This window comes from Cucurbita pepo, chromosome 3 (genome assembly GCF_057944985.1).
Source record: "Cucurbita pepo subsp. pepo isolate OVF chromosome 3, ASM5794498v1, whole genome shotgun sequence".
In the NCBI taxonomy this organism is placed as follows: domain Eukaryota; kingdom Viridiplantae; phylum Streptophyta; class Magnoliopsida; order Cucurbitales; family Cucurbitaceae; genus Cucurbita; species Cucurbita pepo.
The window spans coordinates 9,047,356-9,068,735 of record NC_141800.1 but is presented as its reverse complement, the minus strand read 5'-3'; the positions used below and the strand labels follow the sequence as shown (position 1 = coordinate 9,068,735).

Here is a 21,380-nt window from a genome sequence, read left to right as displayed (position 1 = left end):
AACTGCACGTCATCAATAATAGTGAAAATGAAAAAATATTTCTCCTAATTATGTCAAAAATAAGGAAAAATTGAATAGAAATAAAATATTAATGAGTTTTTTCAAGAGATGCACTCTACCATCTTAGCTACATCCCCACAGCTCTTACATAACAAAACCCAAAATCCTCGTACCTCTCGCATGCAAAGAGTGCACTCAACCATCTTACCTACATCCCCACAATTCTTACATCACAAAACCCTAAACGTCCCGTCATCAATAATAGTGAAAACGAAAAACTCGCTTTGATCATTATGTCATAAATAAGATTAATAATTGATAGTTTTCCTTTGGATGCATGATAGCGATCCCCGTACCTCTCGCATGCAAAGCAAGTGCTCTACCATTTAAGCTACATCCCTACAATTCTTACATCACAAAACCTTTAAACTTCCCATCATCAATAATAGTGAAAATGAAAAAAATATCTCTACTCCTTATATCATAAATAAAGAAACATGAAATAAAAATAAAATGATCCCCGTACCTCTCGCATGCAAAGCAAGTGCTCTACCATTTAAGCTACATCCCTACAATTCTTACATCACAAAACCTTTAAACTTCCCATCATCAATAATAGTGAAAATGAAAAAAATATCTCTACTCCTTATATCATAAATAAAGAAACACGAAATAAACATAAAATATTAATAACAATTAGTTACTCTTAGAGATGCTGGGTATCAATCCTCGTGGCTCTTGCATGCAAAGAGTGCACTCTACCGTCTTAGCTATATCCCAACAATTCTTACAGGACAAAATCATAAACATCCCATCATCAACAATAGTGAAAATGAAAACTATCCCTCCTCATTATGTCATAAATAAGAAAAATTTGAAATAGAAATAGAATATTTGATAGTAGGATTCCTTTGTAGATGCAGGGTGTCGCACCGAACTTCTCACATGCGAAGTGAGTGCACTACCATCTGAGCTACGTCCCCACAATTCCTACGTCATAAAATCCTAAACCTACAATCACCAATAATAGTGAAAATAAAAAAAATATCTCTGCTCAATATGTCAAAATAAGAAAAGATTGAATAGAAATAAAACCATCTGAGCTACATCCTCGCTGCAAAGTGATCGCTCTTGCATCTGAGCTACATTCCCACGATTCTTACATCACAAAACTTTAAATTCATCAAAAATAGTGAAAACGAAAAAAAATATCTCTGCACATTATGTCATAAATAAGGAAATATTGAATAAAAATAAAATATTAATAACAAAAAGTTTCTTCGAGAGATGCAAATGAAAAGTATCCATCCCCGTACCTCTTGCATGCTAAGCGAACGCTCTACCATCTAAGCTACATCCCCACAACTCTTATGTCACAAAACTCTAAATTTTCTGTCATAAGAAATATCGCTATGAATAGATTCTTTCGGAGATAAGAGTCGCTATGAATAGATTCTTTCGGAGATAAGAGGTATTAATCCCCATGCCTCTCGCATGCTAAGCGTGCACTCTACCATCTGAGCTACATCCCCAAAATTCTCATATCACAAAACCCTAAATGTCTCGTCATCAATAATAGTGAAAATGAAAAACTATCTCTGCACATTATGTCATAAATAAAAATAAATTGAAAATAATTAATATATTTAATAATTGTTAGTTATCCTTTAGAGATGCGGGGTACCAGTCCCCATACCTCTTTTAATAATAAATAGTTTTATTTTGGAGATGCGAGGTATCAATCCACATACCTCTTGCATGCAAAGCAAGCACTCTACCATTTGAGCTACATCCCCACGATTCTTACATCACAAAACCCTAAACGTCTCGTCATCAATAATAGTGAAAATGAAAAAATATCCGTACTCATTATGTCATAAATATGAAAATTTTGAAAAGAAATAATATATTTAATAATCCATTCATTTGGAGATGCAAGGTATTGACCCCCGTACTACCCACACGAGAAGTGAGCGCTCTACCATTTGATCTACATCCGTACAACTCTTACATTAGAAAATCATAAACGTCCCGTCATCAATAATTGTGTAAATGAAAAAATATCTCGGCTCATTATGTCATAAATAAGGAAAGATTGAATAGAACTAAAGTATTAATAACAAATAGTTTCTTTCGGAGATGCAGGGTATACATCCCCATACCTTTCGTATGCTACGCGAGCGCTCTACCATCCTAAATACCCACAATTCTTGAATCACAAAACCCTAAATTTTTCGTCATCAATAATAGTAAAAATGAAGAAATATCGCTACTCAACATGTCATGAATAAGGGAAAATTGAAAGTAAAAAATATATTTTATAATAGATAGTTTTATTTCAGAGATAAAAGGTATCGAAGCCCATACGTCTCGCATACAAAGCGAGCACTTTACCATTTGAGCTACATCCCCACAATTTTTATGTTACAAAACCCTAGACATATTGTCATCAATAATAGTGTAAATGAAAAACTATCTCTACTCATTATGTAGTAAATATGAAAAATTTGAAAAGAAATAATATATTTAGTAATCGATTCATTTGGAGAAGCAAGGTATCGATCCCATACTTCCCACATGGGAAGCTCTACCATCTGAGCTACATCCGAACGATTCTTACATCAGAAAATCCTAAATGTCCCGTCATCAATAATTGTGAAAATGAAAAAAATATTTCCGCTCATTATGTCATAAATAAGGAAAGATTGAACAGAAATAAAATATTAATAACAAATAGTTTCTTTTGGAGATGCAGGGTATCTCAATCCCCATACCTCTCGCATGCTAAGTGAGTGCCTCTACCATCTGAGCTACATCCCCACAATACTTGCACCACAAAACCCTAAATTTTCTGTCATCAATAATAGTGAGAAATGAAGAAATATCGCTACTCAACATGTCATGACTAAGGAAAAATTCCAAAGAAATAACATATTTAATAATTGATAGTTTTATTTTGGAGATATGTAGGGTATCAATCCCCGTACCTCTCGCATACAAAGCGAGCGCAATACCATCTGAGCTACATCCCCACGATTCTCATGTCACAAAGACCTAAACGTCTCGTCATTAATAATAGGTCCAAAATAGGAATTTCAAAATTGGGAAAATTAGGTATAATTTATGAATCATTTCGACATAGAATGCATTGATATTATATTAATCCCCACCATTCTCATGTGCTGAAAATTCTCCACGAAGATCATTTTATATGCATTGTTATTAATTATTTCAATGATTTGATAAGGGGCATCCCCTCTTGGATGTAACTTTGTCTTCCTTTGACTTTGATATGGGTATCGCTCCTTGTGAAAATATATCCAAACTCAGTTATCGAGTTTAAAAATGATTTCCTTTCGTCATTTGTTAAGTCTTGGAGCAATTTTGAAATTGTGTTTCTCAATTGTCTCCTTCACCTCTTTATGCAATGTTTTGATCAGACCTTACTTGTGGTTGCTTTACTGACAAAAATATTTAATTCTTAAAGTAACTTTTTAAACATGTTCAGAAGGAGAACAATGAGTGGTGGTACTATGCTCTAAAGGAGAACGGTACTATGAATCCCTCTATTCTAAGATGTGAACTTAGGACCTCTCACACCCTAAGAAAGAATAATACCACTAGACCAAATTTTTCTTCTTGAACATCTATCATTTTTAGCTCTCACTCGATATGATTTTTTCTCTCAAGTTTGAAATCTATATTTGTTTGGAGTTGAGGGGCTAAAAGGAAGTTCAACAAGGTGAGGTAGGTCTTTTTGTATAAGAGGAAGTTCAAGGATTTAAAGAAAAGAAAATCATCAACCATTTTAACTTTTCAATCCATACATGACATTCTTAATTAATAAATTGTTTTACCTACAAAAACACAAAGTGAAACAAATTAAGTGCATTGGATTTCATTATTTAGGTCTTTTATATTAAAGGGAAAATCCAAGAGTTGATCTCAAAACCTCTCACACCAAAAGCAAGAATCATACCACTAAACCAAGAATCATACCACTAAACCAAATATCCTTGTTGTGGACTTCGTATTCAATTATGCATTGAACATATCATCGTTATTTCATTTACTTTATTTGATGTTCATATAAATTTATTAATACTGATGGTGTTACAATAACACGTGCAGAAGCAATTTGGATCTTAGGCACTCTAAGTACATCAATTATAGTAAATTAGCTAGCATGTTCAAAAGCATTAAAACTCAATGAGTTTGAATACTAACCTTTTGTAGTTCAAATTTCTTTTTCTTAACGAACTGGTTTCAAACCACAACTAGTGTCTTCCCAACTATTCTCCAGCCTTAGAACGGGATTGTGGAATCCAGTGAATGACTAAACGTGAAAGGAATTTAGTATATGTAAAGAGAGAGCTTTGAGAGACTTTCTCAAAGTTTTTCGAGCAAACTTTCCATTTTCCTTAATCACTCTATTTATAAAGTCATATTTACATGTTTATGCAAATTTGAGATTACCAAATTTTTGACACTCAAAATTCCACTCAAATTTGTGGGATTATGCGGCAAGCATGCAAGTTTGAGTGAACCAAATTTTGACACTCAAAATTCCACTCAAACTTGTGGGTTTTATTTGACAAACATGGTTAAACCAAATTTTGACACTCATAATCAGGCTAGAGTTTAATTAAAGAAAAATAAGCAAATTGCTTTGATGGCAATCTTATTCCTTGAGTTGGAACCCAAATAGGCAAATTGGTTTTTCTAGGAGAATTTAATTAAAGAAAAATAAGCAAATTGCTTTGATGGCAATCTTATCTCTAGGAGTTCAAAGAAATAATCGGGCAGTTGCTTATGCCAATTCTACAACCCAACAAAGAAACAACAAACTATTTAAATTGATATAATTGTGGGGGCATTTCATGAATCAAACTCAAGACCTCTCACACCCGAAGCGAAAATCATACCACTAGACCAAATGCCCTTGTAGTGAAACAATCATTTTTAGTTGCTAGTCCATGTGTTTTGTGTGCCACAACATTTGAAATTTATCCACGTATTTTTTTGTGCTTTAGAACCTACTATTATTGTCACGTTAATTTCACATTGTCCATAACATAATAGAATTTATTCTTCAAATCAATTGGATGTATTTCAATTAATATTATTAAAAAATATGGACATAAATAAAGTTCATATCCTATATTTCCTACCTTTAAGATTATGAATGATCCCGCTCAAATTATTTTGGTTGAAGCTGCATTGCCACTAAAGCATATGCATTCCTTTGGGATAGATATTGAAACAATACATTTGAATTTTAAGCAAAATTTCACCACAAACTAAGTTTTTTGAAAACGACTTTTATTTTATATTTATTTTTTAATTTTTTTAAATTTTTAAATTTTTAAATTTTAGTTTTCAAAACCTACTTTGATATGTCAAAACTACTTCTTTGCTACCCTTTAAATATTGTAAAATGGAATTAACATCTTTTAAGTTTATGTAGTTTCTTTTTAAGAGAACTTCTCAACTTGAGAGATCAATTTCATTCCTCTAAAATCTTATTTTTACATAATAATTTGACGATATTTATAGTCTCCGCACAAAAGAAGTTAGTGGCCGGGATTTAATCTCAATCCCCTTGAATCTCCACCGAAGACAAGGTCAATTTCACCATTACATACTTTATGAATTAAAGATAAATAAAGTTTTCTAACAACTCATCTAATGATGCTTGCAACTTCATCCTCTACTTTAACTGTGTAAATATTCACTTCTGAAGCTCCAAATGGTTCTTCCTCAATCGAATAAGCTTGTAACACATGAAATGAGAGTTGAACAAAGCCTATCCAATTTTATAGATAAAGAATGAATGCTTGTTGAATCTTCTTGGCTGGTCCAGTTGGAACATTGGGATCACCGTGATCCTTATTATCTTCCCCCTCGTCAAAAGGATTCGTCCTCGAATCAGAAAAATCATCACCTAAGAAAGGCTAGAAGGAAGAATGAATGGGACCTTTCTTGATCCAGCCTTTTCTTCGCTTGCTTAATCACCCACTAAAAGGCAGGCCTGCACGCTGAGACTGACTACTAAGGCAGGCGGTGGACTCTTTCATTAGGGAAGGGAAGAAGGGGCCTAAGCAAAAGAACTAAGTCTGCAACATTGAAAATTGAAAGTAGAATGTGCTGAAAATTCTCAAGGAACATCATTTTATATGCATTGTTAAGGACTTGATAAGGGTTATCCACTCTTGGATGTAACTTTGTCTTCCTTTGAGATGGAAATCGCTCCTTGCGAAAATGTATCCAAACCCAGTTATTGGGTTGAAAAATGATTTCCTTCCGTCCTTTGTTAATTCTTTAAGCAACTTTGAAATTTTGTTTCTCAATTGTCTCTTTCACCTCTTTATGCAATGTTTTGATCAGACCTTACTTGTGGTGGCTTTACTCACAAAAATATTTAATTCTTAAAGTAACTTTTTGTTTCTCAATTGTCTCCTTTCACCTGTTTGTGCAATGTTTTGATCATATCTGCCTTAATTGTGGTTGTTTTACTCAAAAAAATATTAGAATGAATAGGAAGCAAATCAAGAGATATAGGTGGATTAAATCCATAAACATCTTCAAAACGAGAACAATGAGTGGTACTATGAATTGCTATAAAGGAGAAGAGTACTATGAATTGTTCTATTATATGCCATCTCTACAAATGGCAAACATTCGTCCCAGAACTTAATATTCATACAAATAATAGGCAGATTAAATACATAAACATATTCAGAAGGAGAACAATGAGTGGTACTATGAATTGCTCTAAACGAGAACGGCTACAAATGGCAAACATTCGTCCCAAGACTTAATATTCTTACAAATAATAGGAAGATTAAATACATAAACATATTGAGAACAATGAGTGGTACTATATGAATTATTCTTACAAATAATAGGAAGATTAATTACATAAACATATTGAGAACAACGAGTGGTACTGTATGAATTGCTCTAAATGAGAACGTTTTAATGAATTGGTCTATTATATGCCATCTCTACAAATGACAAACATTAGTCCCAAGACTTAATATATTCTTAGAAATAATAGGCAATAATCTAATTTATCCCACACCATACTTTTCAAGAGTGACTTAAAAATTTAAGTATCCCTATCTTTTTGTGTGTAGCAAACCACATTTAAACGCGTATACAATCCATTTAAAATATCTCATTAAGGCACCACCATATTATAGAGCATTTAAGAATATAGAGCCGGGTATTCGGGGTATCGATCCCTGTACCAATCGCATGCAAAGAGAGCACTCTACCATCTTAGCTACGTCCCCACAATTCTTACATAACAAAACCCAAAACTGCCCGTCATCAATAATAGTGAAAATGAAATTTCGGCTCATTATGTCAAAAATAAGGAAACTTGAATAGAAATAAAATATTAATAACCTATAGTTTCTTTAGGAGATGCAGGGTATCATTCCCCATACCTCTCATATGCTAAGCGAACGCTCTACCATATGAGCTGTATCCCAATGATTCTTACATCACAAAATTCTAAACGTCTCGCCATCAATAATAGTGAAAATGAAAAGCTATTTTTGCTCATTATGTCATAAATAAGAAAATATTGAAAAGAAATAATACATTTAATAATCGATAGTCTTCCTTTAGAGATGCGGGGTATCAATCCCGGCACCTCTCACATGCTAAGCGAGCTCTCTACCATATCATTCTGTCATAAATATGAAAATATTGAAAAGAAATAATACGTTTAATAATCAATAGTCTTCCTTTAGAGTGCGGGGTATTAATCCCCGCACCTCTCACATGTTAAGCGAGCGCTCTACTATATGAGCTATATCCGCACAATTATCCTTGCTCATTATGTCGAAATAAGAAAAAATTAAAAAGAAATAATATATTTAGTAATCAATTCATTTGCAGAAGGTATCGATCCCGTACTTCTCACATGGGAAACTCTACCATCTGAGCTACATCCCCACGATTCTTACATCAGAAAATCCAAAACGCCCCGTCATCAATAATTGTGAAAATGAAAAAATATCTCCGCTCATTATGTCATAAATAAGGAAAGATTGAGTAGAAATATAATATTAATAACAATTAGTTTCTTTTTTAGATGTGGGGTATCGATTCCCGTACCTCTTGCATGCAAAGAAAGCATTCTACCATCTGAACTACATCCCGAAAATTATTACATCACAAAACCCTAAACGTCACGTCATCAATAAAAGTGAAAATGAAAAACTATCTCTGCTCATTAGGTTATAAATAAGGAAAGATTTAATAGAAATAAAATATTAATAACAAATAATTTTTTTTTTTGGAGTTGTGGGGTATTGACCCATATACCTTTTAGTGCACTAAATAATCTTACCTACATCCCCACAATTCTTACACCACAAAACCCTAATCCTCTCGTCATCAATAATAGTTAAAATGAAAAACTACCTTTGCTCGTTATGTCATAAATAAGATTAATAATTGATTGTTTTCATTTGGAGATGCATGATAGCGATCCTTGTACCTCTCGCATCCAAAGCAAGCACTCTACCATTTAAGCTACATCCATACAATTCTTACATCACAAAACCTTTAAACTTCCCATCATCAATAATAGTGAAAATGAAAAAATATATCTACTCATTATGTTGTAAATAAGGAAAGATTGAATAAAAATAAAATATTAATAACAAATAGTTACTTTTGGAGATGCAGAGTATTGATCCTCGTGGATCTTGCATGCAAAGAGTGCACTTTACCATCTTAGCTACATCCCAACAATTCTTACATGACAAAACCCTAAACGACCCATCATCAATAATAGTGAAAATGAAAAATATATCTACTCATTATGTCATAAATAAGAAAAATTTGAAATAGAAATAGAATATTTGGTAGTAGGATTCCTTTGGAGATGCATGGTATCGATTCTCGAACTTCTCACATGCGAAGCGAGTGCACTACCATCGGAGCTACGTCCCCATAATTCTTATGTCATAAAATCCTAAACCTACCATCACCAATAATAGTGAAAATAAAAAAATATCTCTGCTCAATATGTCAAAATAAGAAAAGATTGAATAGAAATAAAACAATCTGAGCTACATTCCCGCATGCAAAGTGATCAGCTACATTCCCGCATGCAAAGTGATCAGCTACATTCCCGCATGCAAAGTGATCAGCTACATTCCCGCATGCAAAGTGATCGCTATACCATCTGAATCCACAAAACTTTAAATTCATCAATAATAGTGAAAACGAAAAAATATCTCTGCTCATTATGTCATAATAAAGGAAATATTGAATAAAAATAAAATATTAATAACATATAGTTTCTTCTAGAGATGCAAATGTAAAGTATCGATCCCCGTACCTCTCGCATGCAAAGTGAGTGCTCTACCATCTGAGCTACATCCCCACGATTCTTATGTCACAAAATCCTAAATGTCTTGTCATCAATAATAGTGAAAATGAAAAAATATCGCCGCTCATTATGCCATAAATAAGGAAAAATTGAATAGAAATAAAGTAGTAATAACAAATAGTTTCCTTCAATAATAGTGAAAATGAAAAAATACTTCCGCTCATGATGTCACAAATAAGGAAAGATTGAATAGAGTTTCTTTTGGAGATGCAAGGTACCGATCCCCATACCTCTCGCATGCTAAGCGCGCTCTAGCATCTGAGTTACATCCCCACAATTCTTGCATCACAAAACCCCTAAATTTTCCATCATCAATAATAGGGAAAATGAAGAAATATCACACTTAACATGTCATGAATAAAGAAAAATTGATAAGAAATAACATATTTAATAATAAACAAGGTTTATTTTGGAGATGCAGGGTATCGATCCACGTATCACTTGCATGCAACGAGAGAACTCTACCATCTGAGCTACATCCCCATGATTCTTACATCATAACACCCTAAATGTCTCGTTATTAATAATAGTGAAAATGAAAAACTATCCCTACGCATTATATGTCGTAAATATGAAAATTTTGAAAAAAAATAATATATTTAATAATCCATTCATTTGGAGATGAAAGGTATCGATCCCCGTACTACCCACACGAGAAGCGAGCGCTCTACCATTTGATCCACATACACACAATTCTTACATCAGAAAACTCTAAATGTCCCGTCATAAATAATTGTGTAAATGAAAAAATATCTCGGCTCATTATGTCATAAATAAGGAAAGATTGAATAGAAATAAAATATTAATAACAAATAGTTTTTCGCCTCTACCATCTGGGCTAAATTCCCTAAATTTTCCGTCATCAATAATAGTGAAAATGAAAGAAATATCGCTACTCAACATGTCATGAATAAGGGAAAATTGAAAGTAAAAAATATATCTAATAATGGATAGTTTATTTTAGAGATGTAAGGTATCGATCCCTATACCTTTTGCATACAAAGCAAGCGCTTTACCATCTAAGCTACATCCCCACAATTCTTATGTTACAAAACCCTAAATTTTCCGTCATCAATAATAGTGAAAAAAGAAGAAATATCGCTACTCAACCTGTCATGACTAAGGAAAAATTGAAAAGAAATAACATACTTAATAATAGTGAAAAAAGAAGAAATATGGCTACTCAACATGTCATGACTAAGGAAAAATTGAAAAGAAATAACATACTTAATAATGGATAGTATTATTTTGGAGATGCGGGGTGTCGATCTCCGTACCTCTCACATGCAAAGCAAGCACTCTACCATCTGAGCTACATCCCCACAATTCTCATGTCACAAAACCCTAAACGTCTCGTCATCAATAACATGTCCAAAATTAGAAAAATTAGGTATAATTTATGAATCATTTCGACATAGAATGCATTGTTATTATTTAGATTATTTTAAGCTTATCATTCACAATTTATAACTTGTGTCATTTTATTGTATTTATTTACTTCGTTTAATTCTACAATCTCTCTTGAAGGGGCATTTCGAGAATCGAACTCGAGACCTCTCGCACCCAAAGCGAGAATCATACCACTAGACCAAATGCCCTTGTTATGCCACTTAAAACGTATGTATAAATCCTTGGGCCTAGGTATTAAGGTCATATTTTGTCGTATTGCAGGAAACACATGAAGTTCTCGATGTACTTGAACTGAAGCCTTGGATGTAGAATGTGTCTTGGAAAACAAAACAAGAACATAATAAGAACAAAGAGCTTTCTACTAGATCTGCTTAAGATTTGGATAGGCATACTTACCAAAAGTGGAAAACATGAAATGATATTAAGAGCATTATCATTATAATTTTAATCGCCTTAATTTTTGTTTTTCTTCTTTTTTTTTTTCTTTATTTCCTAAGATGGTAAGTATAATACGAACAACAAGTTTATATAAATATGAAGTCTTTCAATATGAAAAGATTTAGACATAGGGGCATTTGAGGTTGCACCATAAGTGAGGGTCGTACCACTAAACCAAATGCCTTTTATTAAATACCTAATATTTAGCTTCTACTCAGATATATTTTTCTGAGTGGTTGGACGGCTATAAAATGAAAAGTTAATGGTCTAATATTTTACTTGTAAGTAAGGCATGTTATATTGAATTGTTATAATATAGAAGGGTTATAAAATAAACCAACAACCCAACAAAGGAAACAAACTAATCAATTTGGGTTTGATTGATTCGGTTCAGTTCATCAGTTTATTTGATTTAATTCTTCTATTTTGCCTCGTATGACAACAGAATAAAGTTGTATTGAATGCACCTTAGTTTCATTTATGACAAACTCATATGAAACATACTGGCATTAGTAGTACTAAGAGTTGGAATCTATAAGCATTTCATGAACTTAAGAGCAAACCATGCTTCTTTAAAGATGAGAAGAACTTTAGTTAAGTAATGGAAACTTTAAATTACTTCACGTGGAGCTTCAATTACTCTATGCTAGTTACAATCTTTAGGATTGACTAATTGGACACAAGTTCATGGATTTAGGAAAATTTTTGTGCAATTATCAACTACAACTTATGTTTTCAAATTTTTAGGTCATAATTTAGGTAGTTGGTGTTATGAGTCGTAAACTTGTTTTTTACATAATATGGATTTAGTTGAACTGTTATTCCGATGAGATGGACAAAAAAATTGTCTTTGAAATGACTAATAGACCTAGGTTCATCGTTGTTGTCTTCTAACTGTGATTTTGCAAAAAGCTTAACTAATATAAACTATCATCCGACAAGATCTTTAAGGTAAATCAAGAATATACCCTACACATCATTCAAGATGGCAATAAAATGGAGTTAAATTGAACCCACTTTAGTTTCATGTTTGGTGTGTTCAAGATAAAGCATAATTGTATTTATGATATTGAGCTTGGGGTCTATAAGAATTTAATGATCATAAGAGAAATTCCTGTCTTATTAGAGGAGACCAAATTTATTTAAGGTACTAGGAGTTCAACATGGCTTAAGAGTTGCGTGGGTGCTCATTTTATCCATGTTCTCCACTTCCTCCGATTTCCTCCTCTTCCTCCATCACATTCTTTATTTCTCTTCCCATTTCTCAATCTCCAACTCATTCTTTCTTCATCCCTAACCAATGCCGATTTGAATAAAGAAGGAGAAAAAGAAAGAGAGTGAAGTAAGTCGGTATGGATTTAGCTTTGGAACTAGAAATCGATGAGTATGATCTAACGAACATCAATACAAAAAATTTAGTGACTTTTCTTTGGACCAACTAGGTAAGTGGTGTTACTATTGGCTTGGTTGGATGAATTGTATGAGGTATTAACAACGCGTGCTCCGTAGCCCCTCCACGTGTCGTACTTTGTGAGTGTTTGACATATATTATGTTCTGTTATGCTGTAACACGAGTTCAAATGAAGATTAATTTCTCAACTTTTTTTTTTTAAGTTCAAATTTTTAGGAATTTATTGAGAGATTAGACCAAATTTAAATATGATATGGAAGAAAAAAATAGTTACAAATATTAAAAAAAAAACTCATTAAAAGTATAAAAGAAAATAATAAAAAATAGAAAAATCCGTCGAAATTAATGCTAGGGTAAATTTTTCATTTTGATCCATCTTTCCTAGGTAGGGGATAGTAAGATCGCTAATTAGAGTTCAATAAAGAGGAAAAATAAAGAAAGAAAAAAAAAAGGGCGAAAAAGAAGAATATAACTAGAGTTCAATAAAGAGTTGTTTGATATCAAAGCAGCCGAATTTTAGATTATACATATTTTTTCTTAAGATAAAGAGTCGTATATCTCTATGACTCAGCTCAATGACACGTCTCGCCGTGATCAAGTAAGCAGTCTAACCCTATTTTAAAGTATATGATATGTTGTAAAACTTATATGAATTTATTGTATGTTTTGAGTTTTGTGATAGTTATAAAATGTCCTCGGACATTAAAGAGTGAATGTTAACCATATAAGAGAATAATGGATCACAGTTATAGTGTCAAGATATGCTGAGGAGGAAAAGAGTGGTCGTGAGATATCTCACTAGCCTTAGGACAACAGAGAGTTGTCGCTGCAGAGTGCGATACATTTAACCAATGGAATTTTGGTACTAGAAATGATGAAACTCGAGATGGTCCCCAAACGTCTATATGGACCATTCCCAATCGCACTTTCTTTAGTTCTCTAGTAGCCTTTGTGAAGCTAACTCGTCTATATTTTTCCATAAGGCAGCTCTACGAAACACCCATATCAATATATTTTAAGCCTTCTAAAACTTCATTAGCAGCCATCATCTTCATTTCTTTGACGCTCATATGTGCAAGTCTATTGACATTACTATAGGATGTATAAACATGGTTGCTGTTACTACGAGTTGTGTATAGGGTTCACCCTACAGTGGTGTATTGGGTTCCAGATTTTGTGTCATGCTACCACCATGACACCTTTCACAATCTTCCCCAAACTCTTTCGAAACTTGGCTCCAAAACCTGTGCTATCCAACTGACCAATAGAGATCAAATTCTTCTTGAGATCAGGAATATATTTGATATCCTATAATGTCCACTCATTTCCTGCTAGAGTTAGTATGCAGACATCTCTCTTCCCTTCAATCTCCAACGTTTTGTTGTCGGCAAGATACACCTTCCCAAAATTTCCTTATTTGAAATTTTGAAACAATTCCTTACATGAAGATAAATAAACGAAGCAACTGAATCTAAAATCCAGAATTCAATTGGGCTGTTCACGCTAAGAATTAGAGCATCCTTAGTATCTTTTGCTGAATAGATAGAATCATTGTCATCTTCAAATTTGTGATTTTGTTTTTCTTCAATTTTGTACCATATGTCCGTAAGTGTCATTTTTCTCCATATTTGGTTTGTTTGGCGATTTTTTTCGGTTCCTTGATTTTGATCGCCCATGTTTGTTTGGGCTCTTTGATTTACTTCTTTCGCTTCGATCAACACTGGGAACATTGCCTAATGAATCTCCATTTTCCATTTGGGAATACTTTCGCTAACTCTCGAATTTCATCAAACTTCAGTTTATCAAATCCTCGTGAACTGTTGATTGTAGCAACAACAGTATACCACTACTCGGGTAAAGATGACATCAAAATCAATGCTTTAATTTCATTTTTGAACATAATTTCCACCGACTCAATTGACTTTCAATCACGTTGAAGTAATTGATATGATTTGCAACAAAGCTACCTTACGACATTTGTAGATTAAACAACCTCTGCATCAAATACTCTTTAACACCCCAAAAATGAAGGAAAGGCACCTATGCAAGACCCAAAGGATCCAAGGAAAGAAATTGTTTTGGATTAAGCAAGGAAAGGGGTCTTAGTAAGTCATTTCTAGACCTTAGGAAGTAATCTTAAGGACTTAAGACCTTTGGAGAAGGATTGAGAATGAAATCGTAAGCGAAAAAGACGGAAATGTCATTTTTCCAATTATCAAGGATCTTTGTAGATTTTTAATTCCTTATCTAGAAGGAATTTCAAGATGGTCAAGAAGGGAAAAATGACGAACGAGGGATGAAGAATTTTTAGGAAAAATTATGGATTATTCGAGAAAATAATAATAAAATATTATGAAAGTGGCAAATTACAAAATACCCTTGAAGTTAAGGATAATTATGGATTTGTCATTCTGCTAAAAAATTAGAACCTTCACAGTACCTTCTGCACAAAATTCTTCGAATCTCGACTCTCAGCCGTTGGATCTACTCCAAACGTTGATACATTCTAGAACACTCACGGATCATCACATCCAACGGCTAGGATTCAAAACGAAAGTCGGTGAGTCTCTGATCGAAGTAGAAATTTTCGACGAATTTTCCAGAAAATCCAACTGATAATTCACGACGATTCTGGAGCTCCCAATGTCTGTTTATGTTTTCCCTATAAATTATGAAGTTGGGGCAATCGTTTGGAACAAGAATCGAGCAAGTTCGAGCTCCCAGTCATTGGCAATAAGTGTTTAGATTTTCGGTCTCCTACTCTCGGGTTTCTTCTAAATTCGAGAGAAGTTCTCCACCATTTCCTTTCAAACTTGTTCCTATAGCTTCTAAACAAGATTACCCACAAGTTTTATGAAGGAATAGAGTCCTGAAAGTGCCTAGAAACAATTCCCCCAATCCAATCTGCCATTAAAGAGCTTCAAGGAAAACTCAAAATTCCAATCCAAGGATGTACAAGTATTCTTCAAGAAAGGACAACCCCAATAGGTTTCTGCACCTCCAGAGAATGTTTCAGTAGAAGACCACGAAGAGAAATAACCTCAGGAACGTTCCCAATTGAAGAAAATCTGTTCCAGGTTCAAATTGGGGGTAAGTGTCGAATTCCTATCTACAACCTCTTTTCCTTCAAATTGGGGGTAAGGATTCCTCTAGCTTCATAGGAAGAATTCGAGTAACTTTTCTGAAGGAATGGAGAGCTGAAACGTCGTAGAACAAGATACCCAAGAGATTGAAAATCGGAGGTGTCGGGTAACTTGCAGACCGAGAGTGGTTTCTCAAAATTAATATCCCACACTCAAAGTCGTTCCTCCAAACCAATTCCTTTATCTTGAGGGAATAATAAGGAAGAGATTTCGTGAAGAAATCGAGCCTCGAAAACCCCTAGAATCAGCTACCCAATAAGAAATTCTCTGTTTTTTACTCGGACGAGAAATCATATTTTTGATGAACTTTGGAAGCAAATATCTTAGGCTACGATCCATGAAAAGGTATGAAATCAATCTCTAGATCTTCCTTGTAATATCGTCATTAAGTTTTATGAAGGAATCGAGAGGAGAAACGACATGATAGGAGCTGGGGAGGGCGAGTTTCAGACGGCGGCGCGAACGGTCGCGCGCGTCTTCTTCCCGTTTGGAGGAAGAAGACGATGACGTGGCCGGTTCAGTTGAACCGACCATGTCAACCCAAAACTCGACCTTCACTCGGATTTTCTCAATTTTATCCCCCTTCCAGACTGGCTCTCATGAAAAACCTTATGGTTCCAGAAAGTAGACACAATAAGGAGTCTATGAAAGAAAATTTGAGGTAATTTGGGTACCGGAAGCTCAAGAACGAAGGTCCCGAATGTCGACAATGAGGGAAGTAGCCACCTTGGACTTTTTGTTAAGAAATACTTGTAGGGATCGCTTGAATTTTAATATGAAACCCCAAACCAAGTATGAAATTAGGATCTATGAAAGAAAAACCCTAGGAACCGTAAGTTAAGACCTTGAACCGAACAAATTGCTCGGGATTTACGTAATGTTAAAATAACCCACTAGATGAAATCTGCTGCCTATGAAATTTTAAGGCTGAGGATACTATAGCATGTTGAGGTTATATACGAAGTTTGGTAGTCATTGGATAAGGATAAGTAGGTAAACCAAGAAATGGTGCAAAATGACCATAATGCCCCTAAGGACATCTACCTACGGTTCATGACCTAGATGACATCCAAATGCTATGAAACCCTGAAGTAGATCTTATTTTATGATGTTTGATGACTTGGTGAAGTTTGAAAAGCCATTGGAACACGTTAAGTAGCAAAACCAAGAATTGGGTGTAAAATGACCAAAATGCCCCTAGAACTACTTAAGAGATTTCAAGGTCTATACGTGCTTCAAATGATTTGCTACTTCTTATAAGGTCGATTATGAAGGACATGAAGATAATTTTAAGGTTTCAAGTTGATTGGAGTAAGTTTGGAACCTAAACCAAGTTAGGATCCAAGAAACACCTATAGGAAACACCACAAGACTTTAGACTCTTCTAGAACCCTCTAAAGAACTCCCTAGGAATCTATGGCCTTCTAGAAAAACTTACACTAAGATGGGTTCATATGGTTACAAATACAAGTTACAACTTATGCCTCAAGAAATTAAGGACCTTAGAAAGTTAAAAGATTAAGAACCAAGAACAACAACATACAAGCTTTACAACTACCCAAGTAAGAAGAATGCTAGGTACCACTCAAGGACGAGGGACTAAGGTCCCCAAACTCAGAAACAGAAACTTAAGAATGCTAGGAAATACTCTAATCATGTCCAAAGTGACCCATGACCTCCCACCAAGCAATGCCCAAGTAAGAAGAATGCTAGGTACCACTCAAGGACGAGGGACTAAGGTCCCCAAACTCAGAAACAGAAACTTAAAAATGCTAGGTAATACTCTAATCATGTCCAAAGTGACCCATGACCTCCCACCAAGCAATGCCCAAGAATTCTTCTTCTAGTTGGGATGCCCTGCACCATGTTTCCTTTGCAGGATGTCATGCCTCAAGTTTCTCTCACCTAGAAGAGATGCCCTGCAGACTTGTAGGATGCCATGTTTAAGTATGCACCGAGCAAGTGACCTTTACGGTCTATTAAGGGGAGTACTCTAAAGTCACAGAGGAACAAGAAGAGTGTACGTTACCTTAGCCACGAATCAAGAACCTCCTAAGACCTCCCACGGTACATCATGCTCATGACTTAGACTATGTTGCTTGGAACGTATGAAGCCTTGAGCGTAGGTTAAACAGACTCTATTATAGGGCAAGCCCTTGATGCAGTATTAAGACTACATCGCTTGGAACGTAAGAAGCCTTGGATGTAGGTTTTCAGACTATGCCGCTTGGAACACTTGAAGCCTTGGGCATAGGATTAAGCAGATCGTATCGAAGGGCAAGCCCTAAGATTCGGTAAGACTACGTCGCCTGGAATGCATGAAGCCTTGGACGTAGGTTAAGGCTGTGTCACTTGAAACGCATGAAGCCTTGGACACAGGATTTTCAGGTGCATGTCTAATGCCATAAATCCTAGGGGGAGTGTCTTGGAGAATGAATCAAGAACAAAATAAGAACCAAGAAGTACCAAGAACAAGAGAAAGATCAAGGAATAGAACAAGGATCAAGATCCTAGTTCTAAGGACAAGAATCAGGAACAAAGGACAAAGAACCAGAAACCATAGTACTAAGGCCCTTAAAGGAAAACCATGGTTTTAGGATTCAAGGACCAAGGTCCTCGAGAAAGATCAAGATAAGAACCCCAAGTCAAGAACAAAAATTAGAGGGCCTAAGTACTTACAACAAGAAAAAGATCAAGAACAAGCAAGAACAAAGAATGTGGTACCCTAGCATATCAAGGACACGATTAAGAGCCTACAAGTAGGCTACTTACTGGGTCTTGTACTCATTCCTTATTCTCCATTTTTTTTTCCAGGTGATAAGGAGCTGGTCAAGAACGGAAGCGGAGTCTGGAGGAGGTGCCATAGACAAACCTCACCCGTCGTCTTCAACCCTTTGTTTTAAAATGTTTTGTGTCTGTTTCTTATTTTGTGTTTTAATCATTACGTCGTATTTTAAATTAGTAATGTGCGCACACTACTTTGGTATAATGAAAATTATGTTTTAAATTTTAATGGTTTTATCAAGAAGGAAAATTTTACCCGCCTTTTTGAGTCATCGTGTCAGCACGGTCCTTACATACATCTTGTTCATAGCCGACAGATTTTCGTACATATTTTACAACACCTTCAATAGGCCTAATGTTGTCTTCTCTTTGATGAGGTTGAACATCATGTTTCTGGACAGCGTCAACCAAATCAACCCTCTGTGATCATGGTATCCGGCTTCACCCCCAAAAGAAGTTTCTGAAGATCTTTCTGGTACAGATCATGGTGAATCTTCAATCTGCATCTTCTAGAAACTTATATCGAATCCATCAAACTTTTCAATTCCAGTCTTTGAACTTTCCATATTCACAGATCATGGTGAATCTTGCCTCGCTCTGACACCAGTTATTAGGATCACACACTCGATCGAAATGAACAAGAAAAACATGATAGAGAAAATGTAAGGAGAAATATTGACTAAAAGTTTTGTATTAATGACTTCAGGTATGCAAATAAAGGATATGAAGAATGAGAAATATACATTTTGAAAGAATTGACTGATGGGTAAATATATTATTTTAGTTTATTATATATATAGCTTTAATACATATAACCACTTACTATATATAAATATTTAGTATATATTTTTACTATAAATAATCAGCCTCCATATCTAACTTGCACAAATAGTAAGTTTGTAAGGAGGGTGGGAAGAAAAATAAGCCAATGGAGGCTCTCAATTTCTTTATGCAACTTTTAGCCAAGAATTCTTAAAAATCGCGAAATTACTCATCCATAATGAATATCATCCTTTTAAACCAATTTGTACAACTTTATGGCTATGAGAGGAAACACTTTCGTTAAGAAATCAAAGGCTAAAAGATATTGGAGCGTTGGAACCCATCAGTTTACTTTCGGTAAACGTTTTAAGTTTGAAATTTAGAAATTTGAGTCCAAAATTCTTCGTCTAGAGATTGATTCATTTAATGAGCCTTATACAATTAGCTGTAGGGTAAGTTAAGGAACACAATTGAAGAAGAAATCAAGAGGAGATGAGCTCTCAATCGTTCAAACTACAAGCATCTTGGAATTAATTTTCTTGGTAAGTTCATTATCAAGCTAGAGACTTGGTAAGTTACATGCCTAGTAGTAATGGAGTCTAACCCGACTTGGTAAATTTTCTTAGAATTAATTTTCTTGGTAAGTTACATGCCTAGTAATAACGGAGTCTAACATGACGATTATTCAGACAAACATCCACCAACCAAGAGGGGTGAAAATGATGACGATAGTACAATTGAGAAAGAATCTTAGCCATGATGAATCTATGCTTGCTGCCATTGTTGTATTTGAAAAGGGGAGCTCGAGTGAACCAACCCACTACATGAATACCACGACGCAAAACAAGAAGGTCAGATAATGGGTTTATTCTCACCCGGAGAGATAAATCACAAGATTAGTTTTAAATCTAGATAGGTATGTCAATTGAAAGTGAGAAACACAAAATGATGTTAAGAGCAAACATTCTCTTCCGAGAGGAGTGAATTGGGTCACTCTTGGTTATCAAACTCGAGACCTCTTGCACCAAAAGCAAGAATCATACCACTAAATCAAATGCCCTTATTATGGACTTTATATTAAGTTGTTTATTGAATGTATCATCGTTATTTAATTTATTTTCTTTTGTTATTAGAAATTATTTACTCGGTCTCATTTATTTTCTTTTGTTATGATATCTTTTAGATCTAGGGTTTCATTTATTTTCTTTTGTTATGATATCTTTTAGATCTAGGGTTTCATTTATTTTCTTTTGTTACGATATCTTCTAGATCTAGGGTTTGATTAATTATGAAATTATTTACAGGATTGCGATATTAAGAGCATTATCATAATAGTTTTAATTGCCTTAACTTTTGTTTTTCCTCTTTTTTTCATGGTTTATTAAGATGGTAAAATGGTAAGTATAAATTCTCATACTAAAAAAAGATTATATGATATCTTTTAGATCTAGGGTTTCATTTATTTTCTTTTGTTATGATATCTTTTAGATCTAGGGTTTCATTTATTTTCTTTTGTTACGATATCTTCTAGATCTAGGGTTTGATTAATTATGAAATTATTTACAGGATTGCGATATTAAGAGCATTATCATAATAGTTTTAATTGCCTTAACTTTTGTTTTTCCTCTTTTTTTCATGGTTTATTAAGATGGTAAAATGGTAAGTATAAATTCTCATACTAAAAAAAGATTAAGAAATAAGGGCATTTTGAGAATTGAACTTGGGACCTCTCATACCCTAAGCGAGAATCATATCACTAGACCAAATGCCCTTACTAGAAAACACAACATTTTTAGCTCCTACTCAATATGTTTTTTTCTCTCAAGTTTGAAATCTATTTTCCTGGGGGTTGTTGACTATAAAACAAAAAGTTGATGGTCTAGTATTTTACTCGTTTGTAAGGAGGCATGTAATATTGAATTATTCTAATTTATAAGGGGTATCAAATAAACCAACCAACCAACAAAGGAAACAAACTAATCAGTTTGGTTAGATTTTCGGTTCAGTTCATTAGTTT

At 34.3% G+C, this 21,380-nt stretch overlaps 1 non-coding gene across 1 annotated transcript; it reads right to left on the bottom strand.

Annotated features, from left to right (window-relative positions):
- Window positions 1–10,941: 10,941 nt before the first annotated feature.
- TRNAP-UGG (transfer RNA proline (anticodon UGG)) lies at window positions 10,942–11,013 on the bottom strand. The gene has a single exon. It is a non-coding gene; the product is annotated as a tRNA-Pro (tRNA).
- Between the last annotated feature and the right edge of the window lie 10,367 nt (window positions 11,014–21,380).